This window comes from Musca vetustissima, unplaced genomic scaffold, assembly GCF_032173495.1.
Source record: "Musca vetustissima isolate MV318-11 ecotype Yass unplaced genomic scaffold, APGP_CSIRO_Mvet_v1 utg8404, whole genome shotgun sequence".
NCBI classification, from domain to species: domain Eukaryota; kingdom Metazoa; phylum Arthropoda; class Insecta; order Diptera; family Muscidae; genus Musca; species Musca vetustissima.
Window position 1 is genome coordinate 130,661 of NW_026878018.1, and position 13,432 is coordinate 144,092.

The 13,432-nt window shown below is 34.0% G+C and overlaps 1 protein-coding gene across 1 annotated transcript in view; it reads left to right on the forward strand.

The window, feature by feature from the left end:
* The window catches only part of LOC133322805 (P protein-like), a 78,534-nt gene that overhangs the window by 19,422 nt on the left and 45,680 nt on the right, over positions 1-13,432 (forward strand). The window lies entirely within an intron of this gene.

The window sequence follows — 13,432 nt, forward strand, 5'->3', positions numbered from 1 at the left end:
CTATGTAAAACTTTTCAAATTCAGTGCAAACACATTGCCATCCTCCAAGACCGACGGACGACGTTTCTCACTAACACATTTACTGACACGAAAAAAAAAACACAAACCCAAATACAATTGCGTAAATATGGAGGAACAGCATTCGGTGCGATGAAAGAATGTGGAAGTGAAAGTAAAATACAAAAACAAAATTCTGAAAATGAAAGTAGGTCAATTACTTTGACATCCGTGCAAGAACAAGTAATTGCGCTCGGTACTGAACGACGAGGAGGCATCACTTTTCTTGTATCACAACATAACATACAAACTTAGTTATCTTTAAATGTTTAGTTCTAACATCATCTTCATTTATGCTTTGTATGTAGTAGGTATGTAGTAGGTACAAGTAAATACATAAATAACACAAACGTTTTGTACACAAATACCCTGTCTAGAGCAGCGACGTATTAAAGGTTGCGTTTTTTGCCGCAATAGAATGCCCAAATTATAGCGAATCAAACGTTAATGAGAAACACGAGCAAACATAAGGTCATGTTTGAGACATACATATCTATGTATATACTATGCAGCATGTTGTACAAATTCAATTTTTCTCGACTTTTGTGAATATTTTCATTAATGATTGGTATGTGGGAGAGCTTTAAAATCGGAACTCCCCAAAAGTTATTGCACAATAATGTCTTCGTTTAACACTTTTTTGATGGAAGAATCCGTAGGTGGCATATAACATCCAAAAATGATTCTGTTTAATCGACACGGTTTTAAGCATGATTGATTTATTTAGAAGAGGTGATAACGATCTACTTATATTTCATTGGACGTTCTCATATGACGTTAAGGATTGTCTCTCTAAAATCAAAGATGAGTATTCCATAAGGTCAATCGGGAGAACTAATTTAATATTTGTTGACTCAGTGAGGATGGTGAAACAGTCAAACAGGTTTGGCTTAACCCCGGTTTCAAAAAATTAAATTGTGGTTTTCTTTTTAATTGGATACTACACAAATTCAAGAAGGCACCTTTAAAATTAAATAAGTGAAAATCTTAACAACAAATGGCGCGCACGATAACTCAAAAACTAAAAATCTAATCGGTTTCAAATTTCAGGACGTTATTTTGTACGTACATAGATTTTATACGTACAAGTATAAAAGAAATTGTTTAAGATCTTCCTTAGTTTTTAACTCGTTTTTAGTCGAAAATAGGGAATTTTTCAAAAATTAAATTTCATATGTCCGCCATTTGGTTCATTTTTGTGTGATGTTAATAACCCTAGTTCCTACCAGAGCCTAGTTCATACCAGGAATCGTACGTACCGTTGATCAAAATGAAGCCCGTCACAGAAAAGAATGACTTTTCGTTAATTACAAAAATAAACAAGTGTAAAAGCGTTAAGTTCGGCCGGGCCGAACTTTGGATACCCTCCACCATATATATACTGACAGGTACTTGAAATAAAAATATTGGGAACATACCAAAAAGTGTACCTATACCAACATTTGTACAAACCGATTATAATCCTAATTATTTGTCCTAGGCCCATGTGTCTTTGGAACAAATTTGTTTCAAAAATTTTTGATTTCATCTAAACTTTGCCCATCTTATTATTTCATCCAATATTAGTTCAAGTTTGAACATGGGGAATATCGTTCCACTCCTTCTGCTACTCCCTCGCAGGGGCTGGGCCTAAATGCGGGTTACAGTTCATATATATGAATATAACTAAGGTTAATTATCGAACCTTATGTTCTAGTTTTTTCGTATCTACCGCAGATGGAATGATTACAACAGAGTCTTAGAACCAAACCCAAACACGGAACAAATCATATAACTACTTTAATATAAAAATGGGGTTATAAGGGGGCGAATATTAAAAATTTTTGGTAGGGAGTTTTGTTACCATATACGACTACAAAATACCAAATTCCAACGCATTCGGTAGAACAATGCGCACAAGAACCCCAAAATACCGAAAATTAGGGCTACTCTTATATGGGGGCTATCCAAAAAAATGGACCTATATTTATAATTTTTTGTGGAGAGATTTGGTACCTAATAAGAAAACAAAATACTAAATTACAGCCAATTCGGTGGAAAAGTACGATCAAAACCCCCAAAAGACTGAAAATTATGAGGTACCGTTATATGGGGGCTATTAGAAAAAGAGGATCTATATTTATAATTTTTTGTGGAGACATTTAGTACCCAATAAGAACTTAATGTACTAAATTTCAGCGTATTCGGTTGATAAACGCGCTCAAGAACCCAAAAATACCGAAAATTGGGGGGTACTGTTATATGGGAGCCGATATCTCCCATTGATATATCCCATCTTCGAACTTGACCTGCCTGCAGACAAAAGACAAACCTATGCAAAATTTCAGCTCCCTATCTCCCTACAAGAGGCGGACGGACGGACGGACATGGCTAGATTTTCTTAGAATTTTACACTGATCAAGAATATATATACTTTATAGGATCGGAAATGAATATTTCGATGAGTTACAAACGGAATGACAAAATTAATATACCCTCCATACTATGGTGGAGGGTATAAAAAACCAACTACAAAACAACAACATCAAAATAATGTAATTTCATTTTCTTATCCTCTAAATCTTTAAGAACTTATATACAGAGTTACAAGTCTTCATTGATCGCAAAAATTTTAAATCGAGAAATTTTACATCACTTGATTTCCTTATAAGTAGCGGCCTCAGCCGTCCTATTTCATTTTCTAAGATTTAAATCGCTATGGATTTCGCTTAGTCGAAAAGGTGGCTCGATAGTAGCATTATTTCATGCAAGGCATTTTCATAGCCGATCTGTACCCTAGCATTTAGAGCATTAGTGCACTACTTCGCAATCTGAAATGACTTTCTAACAACCATTTGAAAATGCCACCAGAAAAGTTTTGAGACATAAATTTCGCCCTATATGAGACATAATTTAAAAACCCCCATCCCCCATATAAAGATGCCACTCTGAGAAAAAATACAAAATTACAGTCAAGGGCGGTCAAAACATTGACCTGTATTGAAAATCTTCTGCAGTTTTATTTATCGCTACCCGGAATGCCAAATTACATCCATCGAAAGGAGGTGGGACCTTTTCAATACAAGTTTTTATCAAATTATCCCGAAATGCCAAATTGCAATCTCTACGATTAAAAATGCGTCTAAACCTTAAACTACAATAATGATGACGGTACCTTTATTTGAGTGCAAAATCTCCAATGAAATGTTAACTTCTGAAGCTATGTCATAACTAAAACCCTGATTATGCACAAACCATATCCTTAGCTACCACGTGACAATTTCAATAGCTATCTGAACAGGTTTCACAAAATACAAGAAGCTATGTGAGAAAATAGCAGGTCTGTGAATAGAAGTGAGATGGACTGAATGAAAAGTTTGAAGACATTGTACGAATTCCAACCATTTGCTAAATCAAGCATCAGCTTCGATTGTCACTTCTAATATAAAAGGTTTGGGGCGAAGAATGCATAACGAGCTCAGAAAATGGCAACACTTCCAGACCCTCCACATCAACGTTTCGTCCTTCCATTAGACCTGAAATATTTACTCCTATCATGATTCGATCCAGTTATATTCGTCATATATTTTCGCTGCAAAACCCTTTTTTTTTGCTCAAGATGGTGCCATTCTTCAAGAAACTGAGGCAGAAGTATGGAATTTGTGAGAAGGTTATCGTTGGATATAACCTCAAGAACAGAGCGTGAACGAGCTGGTAGCAAGCCTGCATGCCCGGAATCTATCAAGAAAGTTCTTTGATTTCTGCAATGAATCGGAAAGCCAGATTGCCGCTCATATTAATTGGAATTAGACTCAGTGGAGATGTATTAAAGATAAATATTAAAGACTCAGACATGAAAAATTACCGTGAGAGATTGGTTGCGGGAGTCAAAAATCAGGGTTTTATAATGGCCAACACAATCATCAGATCTTTACCCTATAGAAATCTTTGGAGTATCATAGATAGCAAAATCGAAAGGGTTTCACAAACAGACATTTCGTCTTCCCAAAGGTTCAGGATGTTATGAATAGTATACCCAAGGATCAAATTAAGTCGATTACGTGAAATGTGTTTATTTATAAAAAAAATTAAAAAGCTGATTTAGTTTTGACCAAGCGAAAATTGCGTCAATTCAGTTTTCCATAGAATATTTTTTAGTTCAAAATATTTTTGTTTTATTTCTGTAAAAACGTCCACTATAATTTAATTTTTAAAAATATTACATGTCATTTATTCAGTTTGCTATTTCGTCCCGTCCGACTTTTGAACTTTCCTTACTAGTTTGTTATACCCTACACAACTATGTTGTCAGGGTATTATAGCTGTATGCAGCCCCAAGAGTTTGTAATGCCGCGAAATATTGGTCCTAGACCCATTTTAAGTATACCGATCGTCATATCTCGACTAGCTGAGTCGATCTAGACATGTGTGTCCGTCTGTCCGTCGTCTGTCCATTATAATTTGTAAACACGATACAGGCCACAGTTTTGGACCAATCTTCACAAAATTTTGCATGTAGGGTTCTGGCCAATAAAGACCCCTACATTTTTTGGTAAAGATGAGTTAATATTTAGGACATAAAAGGGACCAAAAACTTTATTTTTGTCTGATTTTCTGGTTACTCCAAAGGCCGAAGGAGATCGGGCCAAAGAATAAGCATGTCTGTTTTGATAAAGATCGGTCAATATTTAGCGGGTCAAATAGATCCTGACTTTTGTGTGAAAAATTACAATTTTTTTTTTTTTATTTTATAGGGTATGTATTCACCTCTGAAGAACATAGACCCGAGAAGTTGATAATATATCCAAGAGGAGTGATTGACCTTTGAATTGATATCAATCATATTATCTTATGTACTCGGATGTGGGAGTTACACTTAAAAATTTACAAGTGGTTACGTGCTGAGATATAATTTAGTAACCCGTTACCACACTGGAGGGCGAAAATATAGTGCTGATCGCTTTGCAATTTTCCATGAGGGTCCATATCCATAAATATGACTTTTCACCGAAACATGTTTCATTACACACATTGTATTATTGCAAATGGTTATTTATTCAATATCATATTTGGATATATATGATTTTCAATTGTTTATTATCAAATACATACAAACATGTGTATGTATGCAACTCACAAATATAAGCACCCATTTAGAGCATCGGCGAAAACAGATTTGACTCTATTCAATAAATTGGTTCATTAATTTCAGTAATTTAATGAATTGAAAGAAAGATGAATAGACAAAGAATGAATGGAGCGAAAATAATGAATGGGATGCTCGTTTTCCAAAACAAATAAACTTTCGGCCTGCCTGTCTGTCTATCCGTCCGTCCGTCCATCCAATGAATAGATATGTATAACTTTTTAATGTTTTTGGGGATTTTTGTTTACTTGTTATTTTCATATTAACATTTCCATTTGTATAAATACAAATATAACATTTAAATAATTGCTTTTATACACTCCTCTAACGTGCGATGGCGAAGGAAGTAATAAAAGGAAGAGCTAAGTTGAAAATAACCATTCATTGCTTGCTGTGATTTTTAAGGAGCTTTCATAAATCTCCAAAAAACGAAAACATGTTCTATTTTTCTATTGAATATTTCATTTGACATCTTCTGTTGAAAACATTTCACTTAATATTCAATTTGCCATCATCTTTAAAAGGGAATTATAAATTATTCTTTGGATCCTTTGACTATTTTCAGTTCTTTGCAACTGTAATTGTCCTTGCATATCCTTAAAATATATGTATTTACAGTTGTTTGGCATAGAGCAGACATTCCATGGCATGGCATTACGTACATGGCAGCAAGGCCAATGCCAGTGTCTGTAAGTTTTTCTCGCTTGAATGGCTCCAGCGGGTTGTTACCATGACAGCGGGTTGTCAACCAGGACCACATTTGTTGACAACTGTAACAGCACTCATAAATAACACATCTCCCCTTGTTTCGCATCACATTCAACAAGAGCTGTCTTTGGCTAAACTTGGAGGACAAGACACGTCCAATAGTTGTGATTTAAGCGTAACGGGAATATGAACTTCAAAAATCAAATGTGACAATATGAAGCTTCTTGAGCTTGGCAAGGATTTCCTTGTCATGGAGAGATGTCGTTAATGTTAAATGGAAGTGTTGTTATGAAATAAAGAACTCAGAATAAGTTGTAAAACAATTTCCCCTTAAACTATCAATCCTTATTTATTTTGGAATTTATTTCGTTTTAAATTGAAATATCGTCATGGTGAGAGAATCATTTGATTTTTGAAGGGGAATTGTTTTAATATTTGAACATATTTTCCATAAATTGACCACCAGGCATTTTTGTGAAATATTATGCCCTGTTTACCCTAAGGCTCCTATATAAATTTGACAAATTGAACGTATTGCGTATCACGCATATCATTCTGCTGGTGCACGAAATTTAAACCAAGGCACCGATTTTAGAGGCATAACATATTTCCCGACAAACTAGTTTGGGGTGTTGAATTTAGAAAAACTGATTTGTGAACAAATAATGGGCAGGCCACGACCCCTGCATTTTTGATATTTTTATACCCTTCACCACACTGTAGTACAGGGTATTATGTCTTTGTGCATATGTTTGTAACAGGGAGAAGGAAACGAGATAGACCCATGGTTCCTTTTGACAATATGTATAGAATCACTTTCTGAGTCGATTAATGCGCCAAAGTCCCTAAATGTCTTTCGATTTGCACGAAATTCGGCATAGCGTACTAAATTTAGTTTAAAATAATTTGCGCTAGGTTTCGTAGAAATCGTATTGTGCACCAAACTCCTAATGTTTGTCCGATTGATCGGAAATTTTGCACAATGTATCCAATTGAGACTAGAATGATTGCATTTTGTTGTGAAATGGGTACACATAGCTTCCATATATATTTCGAACTGGTGTCTGATTGATCCTTACTGGTTGGGATATTGGGTTCGATTTTCAACCAAATTGGTTATAATTCGGTATTTTGGGTTCTAATTGTATAGAAAATCTCCCTACTAAAAACGATCAATATAGGACTAGTTTTGGGGTATACCCCATTATTTGAAATTTTGTGCACTTTTTGTTAAACCAATCCTTATGTATTATAACGCTACCTCAGATATTTCGGTATTAAGAGAAGTTTGGGTACGTTTTTCAACCAAGTCGGCTGTAATTATATATTTTGGATTCCTATTTATTGGAATGACCGATGTCACAAGTATTTTTCCAAAATGTTTTTTTTAACTACACTGTGCCCGGTTGAACCATCAGACCCGTAGCTCAAAACTATGATAAATTCTTCAACATCCATTGTACACAATACTTCACACAAAAACATCAACATACATATGTAAGAAATAGAAACATTTAGCAAAATATATTTATACCCTTCACCACACTGTGGTACAGGGTATTATGTCTTTGTGCATATGTTTGTAACAGGCAAAAATAATCGAGATAGACCCATGGTTCCTTTTGAGAATATGCATAGAATCGCTTTCTGAGTCGATCTATGCATGTCCGTCTGTCCGTACGTCCATGTATTTTTGTGAGCAACATACAGGTCGCATTTATGATCCGAATTGGATGAAATTTGGCACAGCCCATTAGTTTGGCCCAAGGACGAACCCTATTGAAATTGCAGAAAATCGGTTCAGATTTTGATATAGCTCCCATATATATTTTCGTCCGATTTTAGGTAAATGGTGCATCAAAGTCCCTGAAAATCATTAGATTTGCACGAATTTTGGCATAGCGTACTGAATTAAGTCGACAATGATGTGTGCTAGATTTCGCGAAAATCGGTTCAGATTTAGATATAGCTCCCATATATAGTTTCGCCCGATTTTAGGTAAATGGTGTACCAAAGTCCCTATATATCTCTATACGGTATACGGTACTGAACTAAGTCTAGAATGATGTGTACACCTCCTATATATATCTTCGTCCGATTTTAAGTTAATGTTGCACTAAAAATCCATAGCTAGGGCGATTGAAACAACGTACTGAAGTTAATATAAATTAATCTCTGGCATGTTTCCTTGATATCTGTTTAGATATAGGATAGCTTCCATATATAATTTCGACTTATTCATGTTAATTGTACACCAAATAATCAATGGGTGTCTGATTGCGATTAAATTTTAAACAGTGCAGCTTACCGAATAGCGTGTGCCAAGTTTGCTTAAAATCGATTTACCATAGGTTGAAGAATGACATGTGTAGTGATTGGTGCTAGGCGGTTTAGATATAGATAAAAATCAAAGTGGTGAAGGGTATCATATAGTCGGCCCAGTCCGACTTTACTACTTTCCTTACTGGTTTTATATAGTAAAAGTACACAACTTGAGTAATGGAATTCATATTTACCAATTTTTTTTCCAAGAATATATTATTAAAAAACTGGTTTTAATTTTACGAAAATATTGCTAATCAATTGTAATAACGCGTTCTGAAAGTAAGGCAAACTTTAACAGCTGTTTGTATATACAAAGGGTTGCCATCTGTAAAAACATTTTTTTTTTTTTGATTTTTTCTTTTCAATATGTTGTGTATATGTTAATTTAAAAATTTAAAGTTGAAAAATTGACTTTTTGCCACAAATAAAATTGATTTCAGCCAAAGTGCAAGGATGGAATATTAAAGAAACCTACTATTTCCTATTTTGTATAAAACTTTCATATTATAAAATGTCGACAGCAATGATGTGATGTGTTTCCAACTTTGTTGCTTATTCAAATTTATTATAATCTTTCAGATAAGTTTAAATTCTATAGAATATTCTTACGAAGTTAAGTTGGTTTTTAATATACATACTCTCCTTCTCGTTTACTAATTAATATTGGGTACCAAATATTGTATAACAATGTTTGGTACCAAATATTGTATAACAATTTTTGGTATTGTAATCAATTTACAAAAATAGTGGATTATTGCCATGATTTTAGCGGATTATTGTCGTGATGACAGAAGTATAGAAATTGTGTTCACTTGTTACCTGTATATTCATTGTATTCTTCGATTGCCATCTTGAGCAATATTTCTGGCCGACATAAGCTGGGTTCGTCGATTCTTTAAGTATGACCCTGACATGCTCGTAATATTTTACAATTGTGAACACGTTTACAACCCCATAAAGAATATAATTTTGATCAGAATAGAATTCTATATCAATTTAGTCATGTCCATCTGTTTGCCAGACTGAGGAAAACCACAATAGAGCTCATAGTAAAAAATTTTGCACATTGCTACTACTTCTGAAATATTTGGTAATGAAAGTGGGATATATAAAGGTCCCTAACAAATTTTGATGCTTCAGAAAGTTTGAATACGTTTTCAAACTAATGATGTCGGCCCTACATAACAATTATACATTCGAATCGCTTATACGACACTCAAGGGACCTACAAAATAGCTTGCTATAAGTGATATGTCGTTATAAAAGATATCAAATAAAGGACAAAACATTTCTCAGGACTTTTGAATAAGTTGTATAACCGATATGCCATTATTAACTATTTCGATTGTATCTAATGCCATCTTGAGTGTCAAATTTTCCTACCAAAATTTATAGATATCGGTCTACGTTTTGATAAATCTCTCATATGAGATATCGCGGTATTTCGGAATATTTAATATTTTAGACTCGTTTTCCCATAAATTGACTTAATTTGACATTTCGAGTTCATGGAGAAAAATTTGCAGTCCAACTTCTTTATAGGTTCATGTTTTAAGATAGCGATATTTCTTAACTGTTATATATATATATATATATATTCCACCCGAAGTGACTGTAATTTGATATTCCGGGGTTTTGAACGGTGATGAATATATAGTGTCCATACAAAAGGTTCCACCCATTGCACCGTGATCGAAATCACCGATATAGCGACGCTAAATTAATAACTTGTAAACCAATCGTGATATGTTGTTGAAATTTTGCACAAATTCAGCCTATACCTGTGGGAATTAGTGGATCGATCTATTGCTCCCATATAACGATACCCCAAATTTTCGGTATTTTGAAGATTTTCGACACGTTTTTAAACCGAATTACATGATATTTTGGATTCACACTGGCTACCAAATCTCCCTACCAAAAGAATTATAAATGTTGGTAATGTTTTTAGGTTTTTATCTTGAGGATTTTGAACACGTTTTCGATCGAAATGGCTGTGATTGGATATGTTTGATTCTAATTGGATACCAAATCTCCCGGCTAATGATTATAAATATTGGTTGAATATTTTGGGTAGCCCTCCATATTACGGTGCCCCCAAATTGTTTTAACCACTTTTGACACTTTTTAACACCAGAAAGACTGGAATTTTGTATATACCAATACAAAATGACCTCATTCTGAAAGAGTTTTTATTGTGTAAAGAAAATTTTTTAAACTTGTTTTTTAATATTTTTTACATTATTTACAATCATACAAAACGTTGTTATTATTTGTTTTCGGTGGGAGGGCTCTCGAGTTTCCCTTTTTGAAAAATAAGAGCGCGGACAAAATGTTCGGAAAAGAGTAAGAGTTTACTTTAAAAAAGAAATCGACTGGAAATATAAAATTTATATTTCCCGATTTGTGTGTTCGTTTGTGTTTCTAGAGTAGCAAACGGTTTTCGATGTTGTTGTACTGATATGGTCATATAAGAAATGTACTTTATCTTAATATATAAAAGAGCTTAGTGTTAAATGAGTGAGTGACTGACAGATCATCGCCCAGACGAAACGGCTAAAGCTAGATGCTTGAAATGTTGAGTGTAGGTTGTTGTTGGTGTGTAGGCGTGAGATAAGGCTGGGTTTTTGGAAATTCGAACTAGAAGGGTACGAAAAGTACTAAAATTTACCAAATACGGTACCCTTTGTATTAGGCGAAAGGGAAGAGCTAGAATTCTGAAATTTGGAATGTGGGTCACTAATGGAAAGTTAGAAAGATGTACAAAACGGTTTTGGAAAATTCGACACAAAGTACTAAACTTTGCTAAATTTAGTTCAAATTGTATATATATTGAACTTATATAGCCAGAATCTTGAAATTTTATACGGAATATCGGTTTGGAAGTGGTGTTGATGTATGAAAATAGTTTAAAAAATTCGTACATATGTGTACAAAAAGTACAAAATGGTACTAAATTTGGTACTATTTGCATTTAGTTGAGTGTATAGAGATGGAATCCTGAAAATATGAACTAGGACTACTACTGGAGTACAAGATTGAGGCAGCTTTAACAAATGGTACTAAATATGGTGCAATTCGTTTTGTGTGAGCGGTAATCCTAAAATTTGGAATTAAAATTAAAGTTGGAGTGTAGGATTGAGACATAGATGTAGTTTTGAAAATACGTAATTACGTGTACTAAATGGTACTAAGTTTAGTACAATTTAAGTTGAAGGATAGAGATGGAAAACTTATATTTGAAAATAAAATTACTGTTAAAGTACCGGATTGAGACATTGTTGGAAATTCAAACTCATAAGTACGAAAAGTACTAAATCGTACTAAATATGGTATAATTTGGATCTATGTGAACGGATAGGTCTGGGATCCTGAAATTCATGATTAAAACTATTGTTGGATTGTGGAATTGAGGAAGTCTTAGAAACTCGTGCTTACATCTACGAAAAGTAATAAATGGTACTAATTTGGATTGGATTACTGTTGAAGTGTTGTATTGATCTATGGAGATAACTTTGGAAACTCGAATTTATGTGTACGAATAGTAAATAGAATAGCAAATGAAGTAAATTTGGATTTGGGTAACGGAGAGAGCTGGAAATTTGGAATGTGGGTCACTGACGGAGAGTTAGGAAGAAGTATCAAAGGGTTTTTGGTACTAACTGGTACTAAATTTAGTGGTGGTATTCGAAAAGTGCTAAATGGAACTTAATGTGGAATCTGTACATATTTGATAAAATATATTACCTTTCCGCATACGAAGTAGCGGGCATTTTGCTAGTACAATAATAAAAGTAGTGTGATTATTTAATATTTCACAAAAGGTCAAAATGGCCGATTTTAGGCTGTTAAATACCATAATCAGCCAGAGACGCAGGTATTGGCAACGATTTTTTTTAAGAATTCATATTAAATAGCCAAAAAGAATTGGAGTTTACAATGCGTCCCATAGGTTGTGCAAATTTTGGTTCAAATCGAATAGTCAGTACGCAAGATATTATAAAATTAATTTTCAGCAAAATTTTGACCATTTTGTGGGTGAGATACCAGAAGGAGTGGAACGAACTTGAATTAAGTTTGGTTGAAGTATTACTATGTGCAATATTGGGATGAAATCGTACATTTGTAAACGGACTCCAAATTGTCTGAAACGGAATTGGTCCAAAGAAACATATTTCGATGAGGCACATTTTTGCCGTATCGAAGTGTATAAAGTTCGTCCCTGATTAACGATTTTTTTTCTCATTCTATCTAACCTAACGTATTGATTACTCAATCCTGCAGCTTTGTAAATATACACACAAACTATCTACATACAAAATATATATCTCGTAATAGACTGACAACACATTGTTTACAAACATAGCGACATAACGATATCGTCAAACGAAATGCAATTAAAACAACGTGTGAATAATCATTAATTGACCATTGGGAGCCACCACAGCCAATATGGACAACAGTGCGATGTCAGTGCTGCTGCTGATGATGACGACGATGATGTCAATGATGAAGACGTTCACCATTCAATCCAATTTTAATTTTTTAACAGCCACCACCACCATCATCACCGCCACCAGCCGAGAGATAGGTCATAAATAATAGAATAAAAATTCGGACATAACAACAAATATAACCGACAAACAAGAACAACAACAACGACGCTGAATTGGCAAAACACTAATTGTAAATCGAACAAGAACAACGGGACATCGACAAAATGTTTTTGTTGTTGTTGTATTTTGTTTAATGTAAATTGTTCTTAACAAAATGAATGTTGATATATCAATTTATTACAAAGAAAACAATAAACATCATCAACGTTTAATAGCGAGAGATAGACAGGCAGACAGACAGAAAGTCAAACGAAATTTTTGAACGATATTGAATGAAATTGTTGCTTGTTACCGTTGTCAATAACGAACAGAATCAACAACAACACAAAGAACGTTTGTTATTCAATCTATTGATTATACATCAATTTTCGGAGGAATGAAAGTGTCATGTTGAGTTAAACAGAGTGAATTGTAATTGTAACAGTAGTTTTGAGAGATGTTAGCGGTTCGGCTGAAAATTGTGTTGAAAGAACAAATAGAAAATTTAACTTCAAAAGGTCAGTTGAAGAACTAAAATACATACAAATACATACTAACTAAAATATCAAAAGATCAACTTGAAGAGGACTTGGTACCACCAGAAGATATTTTTACTTCTTCA